This window comes from Helianthus annuus, chromosome 14 (assembly GCF_002127325.2).
Source record: "Helianthus annuus cultivar XRQ/B chromosome 14, HanXRQr2.0-SUNRISE, whole genome shotgun sequence".
NCBI classification, from domain to species: Eukaryota; Viridiplantae; Streptophyta; class Magnoliopsida; order Asterales; family Asteraceae; genus Helianthus; species Helianthus annuus.
In genome coordinates this window covers 139,599,717-139,615,066 of record NC_035446.2, presented here as the reverse complement: position 1 = coordinate 139,615,066, position 15,350 = coordinate 139,599,717, and the positions used below count along the sequence as shown (strand labels likewise).

Below are 15,350 nucleotides of genomic sequence, written 5' to 3'. Positions count from 1 at the left end.
TGCACCCTCACATAAAAACCCCTTGGATCCGCCACTGAAATAAACATAGTACATCCTAATTTTCAAGTGTTGAGTTGTAACCCTAAAAATTCATATTTGCAATTTTGACCATATTTTAACATTTTATCAACATTTTGGTCTTATTTGTATAATAAAAGATACACAGTTACTACCGTAGGTCTTATTATAACTAGGGTCGTAGTTAACCTTGCGTTACGTAGGGACACGGTTGGAATTCAGAATGTATAACACACCATGATAACCGATAAATAAATTTATAAAATTAAATAAAATGATATCTAAATGAGTTATGATATTTGCATCGTAACTCGGCTCTGAACATCAAAATAATTAGAACAGGTAAAACAATATAGTAAATAACAAAGGTAAAAAAAGGTAAACGAAAAACAAAACGCTAGAAACACGGTCGGTACCGGTGCGCTCGTTATAGCAAAGAAAAAGAAACGTTAAAAAATATGTTCAAAAGATCAGAGCATTCGTTAAAAAAACTAAACTAAAAAAAACATTCGTCACACTCGTTATAACAAAGAAAATAAAAGTTAAAAAATATATCTAAAACGGTATTAACGTGTTCGTTAAAAAACTATTTAGAGTAGAAGAGTAATTTGGTTAAAGTAAAATATAAAAAATACAATAGTTAAACTACATGGGTTTAAAAAAAACTTTACATTAAATAACAAAATAAATTAAATAACATTTTTTTTTTTTGCAATTTTGACCATATTTTAACATTTTATCAACATATTGGTCTTATTTGTATATTTACAATTTTGGTAAAATAAAAAAAATATAATAGTTAAACTATATGGGTTTTAAATAAAAACTTTACATTAAATAACAAAATAAACTAAATAACAAATATTTACAATTTTGGCCATATTTTAACATTTTATCAACATTTTGGTTTTATTTGTATTAGTAAACTGCCATTTTGGTCCCTGAGGTTCGGTCACTTTTGCCACTTTAGTCCAAAACTTAAACCTTTTGCATCTAGGTCCCTGTGGTTTCAGTTTTATTGCCATTTTGTTCCAAAAGTGAAATCAGATCATATTTTTTTTATAAATTCCTGCTATTTTGTTCTTTTCTTTAGAGGCAAAATGGTCATTTCATTTTTATTTTATTTAAAGCTTTTATTAAAGGGACTATTTGTGTAATAGGTTCAAGTTTTGGATCAAAATAAAAAGTTTATATGTTTTTAAACAAAAACCAGCAACACTCTGTATCTTCTTCATAGCCTCACCACCACTACTACCACTAGTGCCACCACAGCCTCACCACCACTACCACCACCACTACCACCACAACCTTAGAATTTCTGTTCTTCATTCTGATTTTCGGATCTAACCTTCTACGTTGTTCGTGTTTCTCGATCGGGGATTTGTTTCGCCAGATTCCGATTTCAGTGATGATCAACGAAGATGGTTTTTTCCTTGGTTTGTATGTATCAAGTGTATAGATTGATTATTGCTCGATTTCAATTACGAATTTTGAATTTGAATGTCGATACTTGCGATTTGAAAACATGGGTTCAAATTCTTTGATTGGATTTGAAAAACGAAACAGTTTTTCATTGTTCAAGCGTTTTAGGTATATCGAACAGATTTTTGGTTTGTCTTTTATTCTTGCGATCGTTCTTTCCGTTGTCGGAATAAATTTGGTTCTTTGATCGGAAAACAGGGACATGAGTTTTCTGTAATTTCAGTGATGTCGTTACAGGGATGATGATTTCTGGTTAGATCCGGAAATCAGAACGAAGAACAGAAATTCTAAGGCTGTGGTAGTGATGGTGGTAGTGATCGTGAGGCTGTGGTGGTGGTGAGGCTATGAAGAAGATATAGGGTGTTGTAGGTATGTGTTTAAAACCATATAAATTTTTTATTTTGGTCCAAAACTTGATACTAGTTATACGAATAGTCCCTTTAATAAAAGCTTTAAATAAAAAAAAAGAAATGATCATTTTGCCCATGAGGAAAAGGACAAAATAACTATAAGATAATATGACCTGATTTCACTTTTGGACCAAAATGACAATAAAACTAAAACCACATGGACCCAGATGCAAAAGGTTTGAGTTTTGGACTAAAGTTGGAAAAGTGACCAAACCGCAGGGACCAAAATGACAGTTTACTCTATTTGTATATTTACAAATTTGTATATAGTATAATAAAAGCTCTCACTATTCCTACACCTCTTTATCTAATTTACACATCCTTTTTTACCCCGTCTCTATATATCTATATATGTATACCCTACACCCCTGTATCTAATTTACACATCCTTTTTACCCCGTCTCTATATATCTATATATGTATAGAGATAGAGAGGAGGGATGTGAATATTAACTCTCATAATAAAATGGGATTTTTACATATTCCCCCCTCCTAAGCCTCCTAATTACATATTTCCCCAAATCATAAAATCAATTACATATTTCCCCTTTTTTTGAGAAATTACCTAACTACCCTCAATTACTCCTCCCCCCACCAAAGCCTATAATCAGTTTGTATAATCAGTTCATCTTCCAAACCCCTACACGCGACCTTTCTTCTCCTCCCCCACCAAAGCGACGTCGACATCTTCAGGTATCTTTCTGTTCTTCGATTATTACTGGTTCATCGATTCTTACTGGTTCATCGATTATTAGTGCAAAAACTGGTTCGATTATTTTACAAACGTGTGTTTTTTTCTTTTATCTATTTTACTGGTTCGATTACAATCAGTAAGATTATCGTCAGGTTATTAATCTTTCATTTTTTTAACAATAATCTCCTTCATTAAGATATCATTTAAATAATCTTAATTGGGACTCTGCATTGGCATTAAATCCATTGCAATGAAGGCTTCAGATTATTAATTGGGACTCTGCAATGACGTTAATCCCTTTTCTTCATTACTTATTCTAGTTTCATCTTCATCTTCTATAGGATTTAATGCCATTTGTAGTTAGCTTATATGTTTAGCTTATAATTCATTTAAATAAGCAATACTAGGCTTCAAATTATGTTGCCTTGTGTAGTTGTGTTCCCCTTTCAATACCTCTTCATTTTTTATTATGTACACTGTAATACTTAGAAATTATGTTAGTTCTTTTATTAATAGAATAGCTGTAATTTCTTCTTATTTAAAATGTCTAGTATTCAAATTTAACATGTATAAGGTGCTTTCATGTTTCATCATGTTTGATATATTTTTAGTAACCTATAAACATGCATGATTACAAGCAGACCTGGTATATGACTCAATTCTAACAGAAATGGGTTGCTTTAGGTAACTTTGTTCGAGGATCAGACAGTTGGAAAAAACGATATATTTGGTCATGCAAGCAGTTGTTTGGTGCACATGGCGGGCTCGTAACGAACTTGTTTTTAATCAGAAGCAGCCGAGGATCGGGAAGGTGATCGAGGAAATCAAGGCGATAAGCTTCTTATGGTTTAAGAACCGAGCAAGAATGGTGGCGCTAACATGGGAACAATGGTGTGGGTTTAGTGCAAATTGTATGGGACTCTAGTTTTGGTGTGGCTGGGAATTTTCTTGTTCTTCTGTATGTGTCTTTTAGTTCTGTTGTGAGCTTTGGTGACTGGGGTTAACAACGTTAATCCAGTTTTTATCTAATAAAATGCGTTTGTTGGTCGTTAAAAAAAGTATGTAAAATTTAAAGTCTTATTGTATATGAATCAGGTACTTTTTAAGTAATTAGTCAAAGATGAGCGGTTGATAATTTTTGGTATCGTATTTATGTTTTTTGAACGGAAAGTATTATGAACGGAATTTATGTTTATATTATTATGAACGGAAATTATTATGAACGAAAATTATGTTTTGTCATTTTTGGTTTTATGTTTTTATTATTGTAAACAAGGGCGAAGTATAGAAGAATTGGGGTGATAATACATAAATTGGGTAAACATGTAATTGATTTTACATATTAAAGTGGGGAAATATGTAAATATTCATTTACTAGCTCATTAAGGGTAAAATAGTCTTAAATAAGAGTCATTTTAATGAAAAGGGGAAATATGTAATATATATCAGTTATGGAGGGGAAATATGTAATTGATTTTATGGTTTGGGTAAATATGTAATAAAGCAGCTTACACTACTAGAAAAGTGATCATTTTGTTACAGAAATTTCCTACGCAAAAAATTGCGTCACAAATTCTAACACATTTGTAACGCATTTTTTACTAAAAAAAAACCCATAATTTTTTTAACAAATTTGCAACACAATAGTAACACAAACAAAAAAATCCCAATTTTGTCACAATTTTGTTACAAATGTGACGGAAATATTATATTAAAACTATTAACTTAACTAAATTATTATTACCAAATACAATCTAACTATTTTACAACACATTTCTAGCGAGTAGACATTTGCTACGCAGTTGTAACCAAACTTTATAAAATTAAGAGTTAACTGCCATTTTCGTCCTTGTGGTTTGGTCACTTTGGCCATTTCAGTCCATTTTTCAAAAATGCGCCATTTTCCTCCCCGACGTTCTGGAAAGGTGCCATTTCAGTCCAAAAATCATAACCCAGTTAAGTCGGTTTGTAAATAAGGACTGATTGTGTAAATTTGTAACATAAAGGACCATTTAAGTAAAATTTATAAATATTAATATAATTATAAAATATATAATATAAAAACACCACCACCACTAGCCCTGCCACCACCACCACTCCGCTGCCGCCACCACCATCACCACCACCGCCACCACAGCCGATGCCACCACCACCACCGCCACCACAGCCACCACCGCCACCACAGCCACTTCCACCACCACCACCACCGCCACCACAGCCACCACCGCCACCACAGCCACTGCCACCACCATCAACGTCATCATCGTCATCATCTGCTATCATCATCATCGATTATCATCGACCTTCATCATCATCATCGCGATCTTCATCATCATCATTAGACCTTCATCACCACTGCCGCCTCCTGCAACTCACCGGAAAAACGGCACCCCCACCGTCGCCGGTTCTCTCTCCCGCCTCCTTCTCTCTCTCTCTCTCTCTCACGTCGTTATCTCTCCCTCTCTCTCCGACTTTCTCCCTCTTTCGTCTGATCTGTGAGATGTGGAGGGGTGTGTGCTTAGTTTGGTTCGTGGGGGTGTGGGGTGTCGGAAAGATGGCCGGATTTTCTCCGGTCACCGGAGTAGAGAGGTAAAGGTGATGGTGGTGGTGATTGCAGAGCATAGAGAGAGAGAGTAGAGAGAGAGAGAGTGGTGGCAGTGGCTGTGGTGGCGGTGGTGGTGGCGGCGATGGTGGTGGCAGTGGCTGTGGTGGCGGTGGTGGCTGTGGTGGCAGTGGTGGTGGTGGTGGTAGCGGCTGTGGTGGCGGTGGTGGTGGTGTTTTTATATTATATATTTTATAATTATATTAATATTTATACATTTTACTTAAATGGTCCTTTATGTTACAAATTTACACAATCAGTCCTTATTTACAAACCGACTTAACTGGGTTATGATTTTTGGACTGAAATGGCACCTTTCCAGAACGTCGGGGAGGAAAATGGCGCATTTTTGAAAAATGGACTGAAATGGCCAAAGTGACCAAACCACAGGGACGAAAATGGCAGTTAACTCTAAAATTAAAAAACCCCCTTAGATTACGGGACCCATAACTCAAGTGCAAAATAACTCATATAATTACATTTCTGCCATCACTTTTAAAACCACTACGGAAAGTAGAAACCATACCTTCTGTCAAAAAGACATGTTTTCCAATCTAAAATTCAAAACCCTACATCCCCAAATATTCATCATCGTCATCGTCATCGTCCTGTAAGTCCTCTTCTCCGGTAAGATCCCCAAATATAATCACCAATTTCTTCCATTTTCAATCCATCACTTCCATAATCGCACAATCTTCACATTTTCATTCCATACATCTTCCAATTTATTGATCAATAACCAGATCAGATCATGAATCGCAACTACGATGAATTACTGGACGAAATTTGGGAGCTAATACTGAACCAATTAGGAGATAATCATCATCAACAATTCGAATAACTTTCATTGGTAAGCAAATTATTATTGTCGTTAACCGATCGGTTACGCCGCCATTTCACCGTCGTAGATCAGACGTAAGTCGTTCACGGTATGATTTCTGGATTCATTTACCGATTCAAAAACCTAAAAACCCTAGATATTAGTTAATTGCAAAACTGTAACGTAGAAACTGCTATTCATGAGATTGCTCGTACGTCTGTTGCTTTGAATTTAGAATCTATTGATGTTTCGATTTATGTTTTGGTTCTGATTGAAGAAGTTAGGGTTGAGTAATAGGAAAATTAAGGTGTTGAGATGTGCGAATGTTGATAAGTTACGTGATGTTGATTTGATAAAGCGAAGTTTCTGTTGTGATTTGATATTCACAACTAAACAACAATACGAATATGAATGTAATCTGATAGGTCTCTATTGATTTTGAGTGATTACAAACAAGAAATTGAAAGTGACAAAGATAACAATAGAAAGGGATGGGAAGATTAGAGCATACAGATAGGGAGATGGGAAGAAGAACACACACTAGTTAATAATCTCGATACCCTCTTCTTTGATTCTAACATCCGTTATAACCTGCAAAGGTTCCTTCATCTTGATGGGCCTCTTGGACTAGGCTTCTTAATTGGGCCTGCTGGCTTAGGTCCACCGACTTCATAACATTACCCTCCCCTTTTAAATTCACCTTGTCCTCAAGGTGCAAGGCGGTAAAAGTTGTGAACAACCCGGAAGTGCAAGCAACTTCACTAGTCACATAGGACAGTTGAGAGGGTCCAAGGTGTTGTGTACCCGACTTGTGAAAACGTTGTAGAAGTTGTGGTGCCTGACAATGCGATTGTAGCAGGATGTAACAAGCTATGTTTGGTGGCTGATGTCCATAAAGGGCTTCAATATTTGTTAATGCACGGACCAATTGTGCGGTTGCAATACCAAAATGAGTTAAAAGAATGCCACCCCAATAAGGAAGTGTGTTTAATTCAAGGCAAAACCAACTGATTTCATCAACCCATTTTTGCACAGAAGCATATTCAACCCAATTATACTTCACTTTTGTCAAAAGGGTCCTTGGTCGGATAGCGTGTTCAAGCTCCAATTCAGCAATTAAAATACGATGTAGACGTTGCGCATAACAGGTGACCAGCCACTGAGAATGGTTAAGCCAATACTCGTGTAGAGACCTCGTAAACCATGGTGATTTCCCATAACCAGATAGTATCACAATCACAATATATAATAGAATATCTTTTTCTTTTAATTCGGCCTCAAGAAAGGTCATGTAAGCTTGTTCCGAAGCTCCACATTTTGAGTATATATCAGTCACACCAATTGCTAAATCACTGTTTGATAAAAGCCCCGATCGTATTAAATTACCATGAAAATTAGGTACCTGCTGAAGATTTGTTGTGATAGCATAAGCTGGTAAAACACACTTTAAAGTTTCCTCATTTGGTAATACACCTTTTAGCCTCTGTTCTTTGACTAAAAATATTGCTTCTTTATCAAGTACATATATCCTTGAGGTCCCTGTCACCACATATCTCTTACTAGTTTCATTAAAAATAGCTTGTGCATAGATTATGTGACCACCTTTGACAAGGATAGCCACCGTAGTATGCCCAACTAATAAAGCTTCAACCAAACTGTTATTTTTCACCAAATCATCTATCTCGTGTCCCACGTCCAACCAGGTTATAGATGCACAAGCATAGAGAACTAAAAAAATAGTGGCGTTAACAAGCACCATCTTTTCAGCAATCATTTTGTTAAAAAGCAGCAAAGAGTCATGCACCTCATCTTGTTTTGTGATATGCACTTTCTTGAATTCTGATATGTTCTCAACCAAAACATGATGGAGTTTTAAAACCTCAGTTGCATTTTCAGTAATGATGCATACTTGCTGAAGTGAAATTACTGCACCCATGAACAACAAAAGAGTTGGTTGTTGCAGCCTTTTCATTACATACACCTCTTGTAAATACAGAATGTTTTCAGCAGTAGCCCCTTCAACGTTGAAGAAAGTCATTTTGAGAACTAGAATTCCATTGGCAACGAGTGTAATGTTATCTATGAAAGTATAACCCATTGAATCTCTACTGAACTGGAACTCAACTAAGAGCCACGGGGCACCACCCAATTTACTCAAAAAATTGCCGCATTTGAAACTTGTTTCCATGGATGAGGATGGTAACCCGTGTCCATAAAACTTAACCATTGTATTGTAAACAGAAGTGGTACCAGTAGGTTTGTGGTTGTTTGGATCAATCACGTGGTGGATTAGTGTCTTTTGAAAACGCGTAGTCCGGTAGTGCTTTTCGTCAAGTGTTATTTGTTCGATAAACATGGTTCTTCCTGGCAACTGAGTAGTAATATGGACAGATGTCCTGCCTTTCCAAAAAAGACGTTTACCCCCCACTTGAAACGTAAGCATCACAACATCTGTTCTAGTCGTGGTAACCACTCGAATTGTGTGTATACGATTGTGCTTCGCCTTTGATGGAACAAATGCAGCAAGTTGGGCAGGACATAACACCCAAATATGGTCAGAATGCTGTAACACGTGAGCAATAACAATAGGAGTCGGATCATAAACCAAAGTAAGAGACCTATGAAAAGCCATACTAAATGGTTCAAATATCTTAACATCCTTCCGAAAATAAGGCTTGTAAACAGAAATGGAATGAGAGAGAAAACCAAATTCTGTCTCTTGAAAAGTTGAGCCACAATGTGCAGCTATGTTTACAGCGGTATCTGTAGTACAGTTTGTATGAGGGTCAGGGGGTGCCAGATCCGCATCCACATGAAACAACTTAGAAACATAATCACGCAAGAAGGCATTCCATATAAGCACTTTATCGAACAAGTAAGCTGCATGAATGACCCTACACCCAGTTGTTTCCCACGAAAAATGTATTCTAAGAACCAAATGAGAACCACAGCCCCATGAAACAGCAAGCAAAAACATCGCAAAAGGAGAAACAAAGTCACTAACATATCCAACGCGCTTGACAACTTGAAGAAAATAAGGAATTTCAACATTCATGAAACTAGCGGTAAAACTCAAATCCATTCCAAGCCAATCAATAACAAAGGGCAAACTATGTCCAAGCATTAACAGAGAAAGTTGTAACTGTGGTAAATTAGTCATGAATGCATCATCTAAGGTTGTGCAATTGTTTGACATTTCATCAAATAGCTGTTGTGCACTAGTGGTGCTACCCAAGGAAGGATCATCTATTCTCAGCTTATGATTAGAAAATTTATGTGCCAACAAAACCACATCGATATGGTCAAGCATTATAATAAGGTGATTTGAATAAAGCATGTTAAGAATATACAGACCAGGATCAAAACCGAAATTCATTCCTTGAACTTCAGTACAATAAGGCAAAAGGAGACCATCACTTACCATAGCAGGTCTAGTCAATGTGAAATTCGGTGTATGAGTAGCAGAAATAGTGGATTTCCTAGAAGATATATGAACAAGATTCGTAACCCAACCCGGTTTCCATGCAAAGGAGTTAAGAACCATTGAATCAACTAAAAAACCATCATTACAAACGTTGGTTTCTACCATATCATTCTCCTTTGATACATCTGCCAAGACTAAAGGTAGACAAGGTTTAACATGTTCAAGCACAAAATTATAATACCATATATCCAATTGGGCATCCTTCATTCCTCGTGACTCATTAACATTCACTACTGATTCAGTTTGGATTTCAGATACCTCATCATTGATGATTTCATGAACTTCAATACCATCAGGCATTTCATCGAACAACTTGAGAGCAGTTTTCGTGGAGGTCGGAGAACGGAATCGGTGAAGCATGGCAGTAGTGAAATCGTTCCATGTGAGGTCATCGCTCCGAAACCAGGAATTGAACCAGTAGAATGGTTCATCCTCAAATACTTCAATAACGTATGAGAAGCGTTCATCGCCATAGATTGAGTAAAATCGAAAGTATAGCTCGGATTGAGAGATCCACGAGTTAGGATCAGAGCCAGTGAAACGAGGTAATTGTGGTTCGAGATCTTCCAAAGCCATCGATGCTAAGGATCAATGAAAGCACCAATGTTGTGATTTGATATTCACAACTAAACAACAATACGAATATGAATGTAATCTGATAGGTCTCTATTGATTTTGAGTGATTACAAACAAGAAATTGAAAGTGACAAAGATAACAATAGAAAGGGATGGGAAGATTAGAGCATACAGATAGGGAGATGGGAAGAAGAACACACACTAGTTAATAATCTCGATACCCTCTTCTTTGATTCTAACATCCGTTATAACCTGCAAAGGTTCCTTCATCTTGATGGGCCTCTTGGACTAGGCTTCTTAATTGGGCCTGCTGGCTTAGGTCCACCGACTTCATAACAGTTTCCTCCGGATTTGGAGGAACTAGATGTAAATTATCCGCGTAACAAGCTTGAAATTGATGAGTTACGTAACGTTGATTTGATATAGCGAAGTTTCATCCAGATTTGGAGGAATTAGATGTAAATTATCCGCGTAATAAGTTTGAAATTGATGAGTTATGTGATTTTGATTTGATATAGCGAAGTTTCATCCAGTTTGAAGGAATTAGATGTAAGTTATCCGCGTAATAAGCTTGAAATTGATGCTTAGCGTAGTTATAACATTAGTGAAATTATGATCACTGGTGCTGGAATTAAATGTTTGTGTTGTGGTTTGCGGAATCTGATTAAAATTAATATCTCAATGAATCCTCTGCTTACAGATAGGTCACTCTTTACAAAAATCTGATTTAGTTCTTGATGAGAACTTTCATATTGTTATTTCTTCAAGGTTTGTCTTTGAAGGGAGTGATGAAGGTTCAATTAGTTGGGCACTTGATGGCGCATTTTCATATTACCTAGCATTTTCATAACATATAATTACTTCATCTTACCATTTAGTATTCTTAGTTTCTTACCATTTAGTATTCAAAAAGTATTATATGTTATAACTATATCCAGTGACATAAATTATTGAAGCTTAATGAAGCATAAGGAACTAGAGATTATGTAGATGTTCTTCATATGTTTCAGTGAATATGTTCTAACTCTCTATGTGATCAAATGTGTAATCTCTCTTTTGAGCCAAGTCAAATAATACTCACTGGTAAAGATGTTTGATCTTGACAGTCGACACTCTATTATAGCCCTAAACCCGTGACCCATTGGTGCCAGAGATTGCTCACATGTAAAAAACTTACGAGTCTGAGTACGAGGCCACTGCTCATAGCTAGACACATAAGTATGCCATGGGCTGATCTCTTGAGTCTTGTTTGTATTCTTGGAATGTCTCAGTGAAGAAATGGTTGTTAAGATATTTCACCTCAGCACAAAGATGACAACACAATAATAGACTGTTGTTTGACCCGCTTGAATTATTGCTAAAACTTGTATTCACAAGATTTATATATATTCTGCTACTTCAACTTGCATATCTAATATTTCCTTTTCGCCACTGGCTACACACAAGGAACTTGTTAGCTAATCCAAGGTTTACACTCGCCGTACGGGTTAGCACTTAGTATCATAATTGACTTCATCTTAAAGAGACCTGACTCACACTTTTCCTAATAGATACCTGGATGGGTTAGATTATCAAATTGCTAGGCTTGGAGCAAGTATGCTAAACTGGAAAGATCTTTGAGTGAAAAAAAAAAATGGGCCCGAGCCCTATTTGAGTCTAAAATTGCACAACCTGCACTTGACATGTCAGACTTGTGCAAACTCAATATAACAAAGTGCTCAGCGACTCAACTCGATGTCCTGCAAGGTTCACTCTCATCTCTTTTGATACCTTTAACTCGCAAGATGGGGTGGGTTGGGTAACCTTTCAAAATGGGTCCATTTTTATTAAGGGTCGAGTGACTTGCATACCCTTTTTGTCCATTTAGTGTACTAAAACCATTCCTTACCCATGTCGCTGGTAAATTTTCACAGGGTTCGGATAGGAACTGAATTCGACAACTTTCCTTCAAGAGGCTTGTTCGTCAACTCTTGCTATTCACACTACCAAACTGGAATTCAATAAAACATGGCTAAGAAATGATTCTCCACTGTTGGGTGGCGCGGTATGTACTATTTATATAATTATTTTTATTATGTAATATGTATTTTTTTGTATTAAATAAAAATTTTATTTATATTGATAAAAGGCTCGTGACCCTAGCCTAGTTCGGTATATGAAGCTGGAGCTAAGAATACACCTGTTGCCTGATTTTTCTATTAGGATGGTGTGCTGCTAATAGTACTGCTAATAATGTATTCACAAAAGAATGAGAGCAGGTGACTCTAGGCATGGCGAGTGCATGGGGCCTTAATGGTAAATTTTGTTTTACTGCAGTTTTGGTATACACATTTATTTTTCTGCTTATATAGGTGGAAATACAATTCATAGTGTTCAGCCGGTTTATGCATTTACAATCAACTTAAGTTGATTCATAATTTATCATCTCCACCTCTACATAACACTTGGAAGAGAAATGGGAAATTTGGGATAAAATCCGAAGTATGGCTTCTTTCGTGACCTCGCTCTTAGTTGTCATATGAAATTATGATTATGAAGTTATTGATCTTTTTTTTTGTAATTACAATGTTTATCAAAGACAAACGGAAGGCGACAAGCATGAACATGATGGATTAGCCACTTAAAAAAGTAGCAACTCCTGACGGGTCGCATTTCGTTAAGGTAGAGGTATCATGATTATTTGTAGGCAGGATCTTTGACATTTTGTGCAGGCAGGAGGTCACAGGAACATGGTATATGGCATAGGATCTTCGGATCTGCATTACATGGTGACTGGGACGTCATCCTCTTCTAGCGGATGTGCATCATCATCTGCTGAGTACCAACGGTCCCTATAAGAGGTATCATGATTATTAGCATCATTTATTTTCCTCTAATAGAATTGTTATCTTGTTCCTTTATTATGCATTGGTCATTGTAGTATACTTGCTCTGATGTTTTTTATTCTGTTTTGAACACTTAATCTGAACTCTAGATTGCTTGTCAAGTATGTGAAATATTATAATGGCATGGAGTTCTATTGATTATGAATACCAGAACGAATTGAAGGGGCAACTATATCTTTAGACTTCACTATGACAACTCCACCTAGTAATCCAATAGTGACATGAACAATCAGTTTAGGGTTTAAATTAATTGTCCCTTTTTTCATATATTGCCAAAAATCTTGAAGAAATTGTTCTAGTTAGTTAACATTCTCTATTTGTAGTGATAGATTTGTGCTATTAGCTTCCAGTAGGTAGTTCTGTAGAGATTCTGTAACATTCGAAAGTTTGATCTGAATCTGCTGAACTATTGTTTTGCTATTTGAGTTATTGTTAAAATTTTGAGGTATATAATGACTATTGTAAGTAAAGATAAGAATAAAAATATAATAAATGTTGTGAAACTCTTCTGTGTTGACGGGCAGACAAACTCTTCCATTAAATAAAATAGAAATCTTTTGACAAAAAATGGGTTCTAGTCAACAGGTATTTAGGTACATGTAGAAATGGGTCGGTTTGATTAGCTACAACTCATTTAATAGAATACTTATGAACGTGACTTTCATTATATTTTTTAAGTTTCTAATCTTTTTTGTCCTAACATTTTTAGGCTCAAGCCATGCGAGAACAATTGGCAGACATTCAAGGTCTCGTCTTGAAAATGAGACAAAGGCAAGGAAAGTCTTAGAACTCATCTTGAAATTGAGAGAACGAGAGAAGATCTTCAACAACACATAAACGAAGCAGTGTAAAAAGAGTTGCACAACTTCATGAAGAATTGACGTCCTAGTATTTAGTTATCAGCTGGTATCGTTTTAAACATATGCACGTTAAGAGTTTATTTGTTTTGTGGTTTAGACGTACTAGATCTTGCGTTATGGATGTTACAAGTTTGTTAGTTGTATTGTGATTTTAAAACATGTTTTATAATTTCCGGTGATTCATATTTGCATTTTTTAGTAAAATAAGATCTGAATACTTTTGGCCTTTTTTATTTCTTTATTTTAAATGTTCCGTTACAAATGCGTCACAAAAAGTAAAACTGTTTTGTTGCAAATGCGTTGCAACTTTCAAGCATTAAAACAAAACAATTAAGAAATGCGTAGGAAATGCGTCACAAAATTTGTGACACAATATTTTCGTAAGAACTGCGTTAAAATTTGCGTAGCAAATCCGTAGTAGTTAGTTTCCGACGAGGCTTTTTCCAACATCAAGTTTTTGTTACAAGTGCGTAGCAAATCTGGGTTTGCTACGCATTTGTGACGGAAAAGATTGTTAGAAAATGCCAAATTTCTAGTAGTGTTAGCAGGGGGAAATATGTAAAAAGTCCTAATAAAATATACACATTTACTAAGTAGGTCTTATTATAATAACAAGGAATTAAATATTCCAATTATATTCTTACGTAGGGTGATTGTCAAGGTCAAATCTTTAAACCAGTACAAGGCAGCTAACAGTAATTACACCCGACATATAAAAACTTAATTACAACATCATCATCATCATCATGGAATTAAATATTCCAACATATAATAAAATGTACAGAGTTACTAATGTAGGTCTTATTCTAATAACATGGAATTAAATAATCTAATTAATTCAACGAGACACTTAGGTGTTGTTTGTTTTTTCAGAGGAAAAACGTCTGCAGTCTGCGGACCACATCTGCAAACATGCAGCTGAAGAGGTGGACCAAACCTCTGCAGTTTGCAAGAAGAAGACTGTTTGTTTTTTTTAGAAAATTACAGTCACAAATTAACCACCTCATGCAAACAGCACCTTAATTTCAAGCAAACATCACCTTAATTTCAAACAAACAACACCTATTTAAACAGGAAAATCAAGAAAATCATATCAAGATTGTAAATTTCTACATTAATCAGATCAAGATTGTAAGTTTCTACATTAATCAGCTGAAAAAGGAAGATGGGCTTTATCCTAATTCATACTGATCTAATAATGAAAAAAATGTATACTTTTATTCAACTAGAACTCAATTTTCATACAAAATCCTCAGACTAATTAGAGCCTAATCGTACAGGAAAATCAAGAAAATCATATTAAGATTGGGAATTTTGCATCAATCAATATAAAAGAAAGAAAAGTTTTATAATTTACCCTAATTGCCCAACCCCCTTACATCAAACACAGTCTAATCAACCACAAAATCATATACCCAGATAAAAATTCAAGAAATCATATGGGTTGATTACCAGGAGCAAGCTTAAGAAGTGACAAAGGAGGGGGGGGGGGGGCAATCACAGACACATGGGCTACAAG

At 35.8% G+C, this 15,350-nt stretch overlaps 1 long non-coding RNA gene across 8 annotated transcripts; it reads left to right on the top strand.

The window, feature by feature from the left end:
- Positions 1-5,701: 5,701 nt before the first annotated feature.
- LOC110903955 lies at positions 5,702-14,057 on the top strand. 8 transcript variants are annotated; one of them, XR_004879498.1, is made up of 5 exons: positions 5,702-11,572; positions 11,670-11,832; positions 12,000-12,130; positions 12,215-12,926; positions 13,681-14,057. It is a non-coding gene; the product is annotated as an uncharacterized LOC110903955 (long non-coding RNA). The 8 variants fall into 8 exon arrangements; XR_004879497.1 differs by having other exon boundaries at positions 5,702-11,832; positions 12,215-12,381; positions 12,457-12,926; XR_004879499.1 differs by having other exon boundaries at positions 5,703-5,833; positions 5,950-11,832.
- Positions 14,058-15,350: the final 1,293 nt, after the last annotated feature.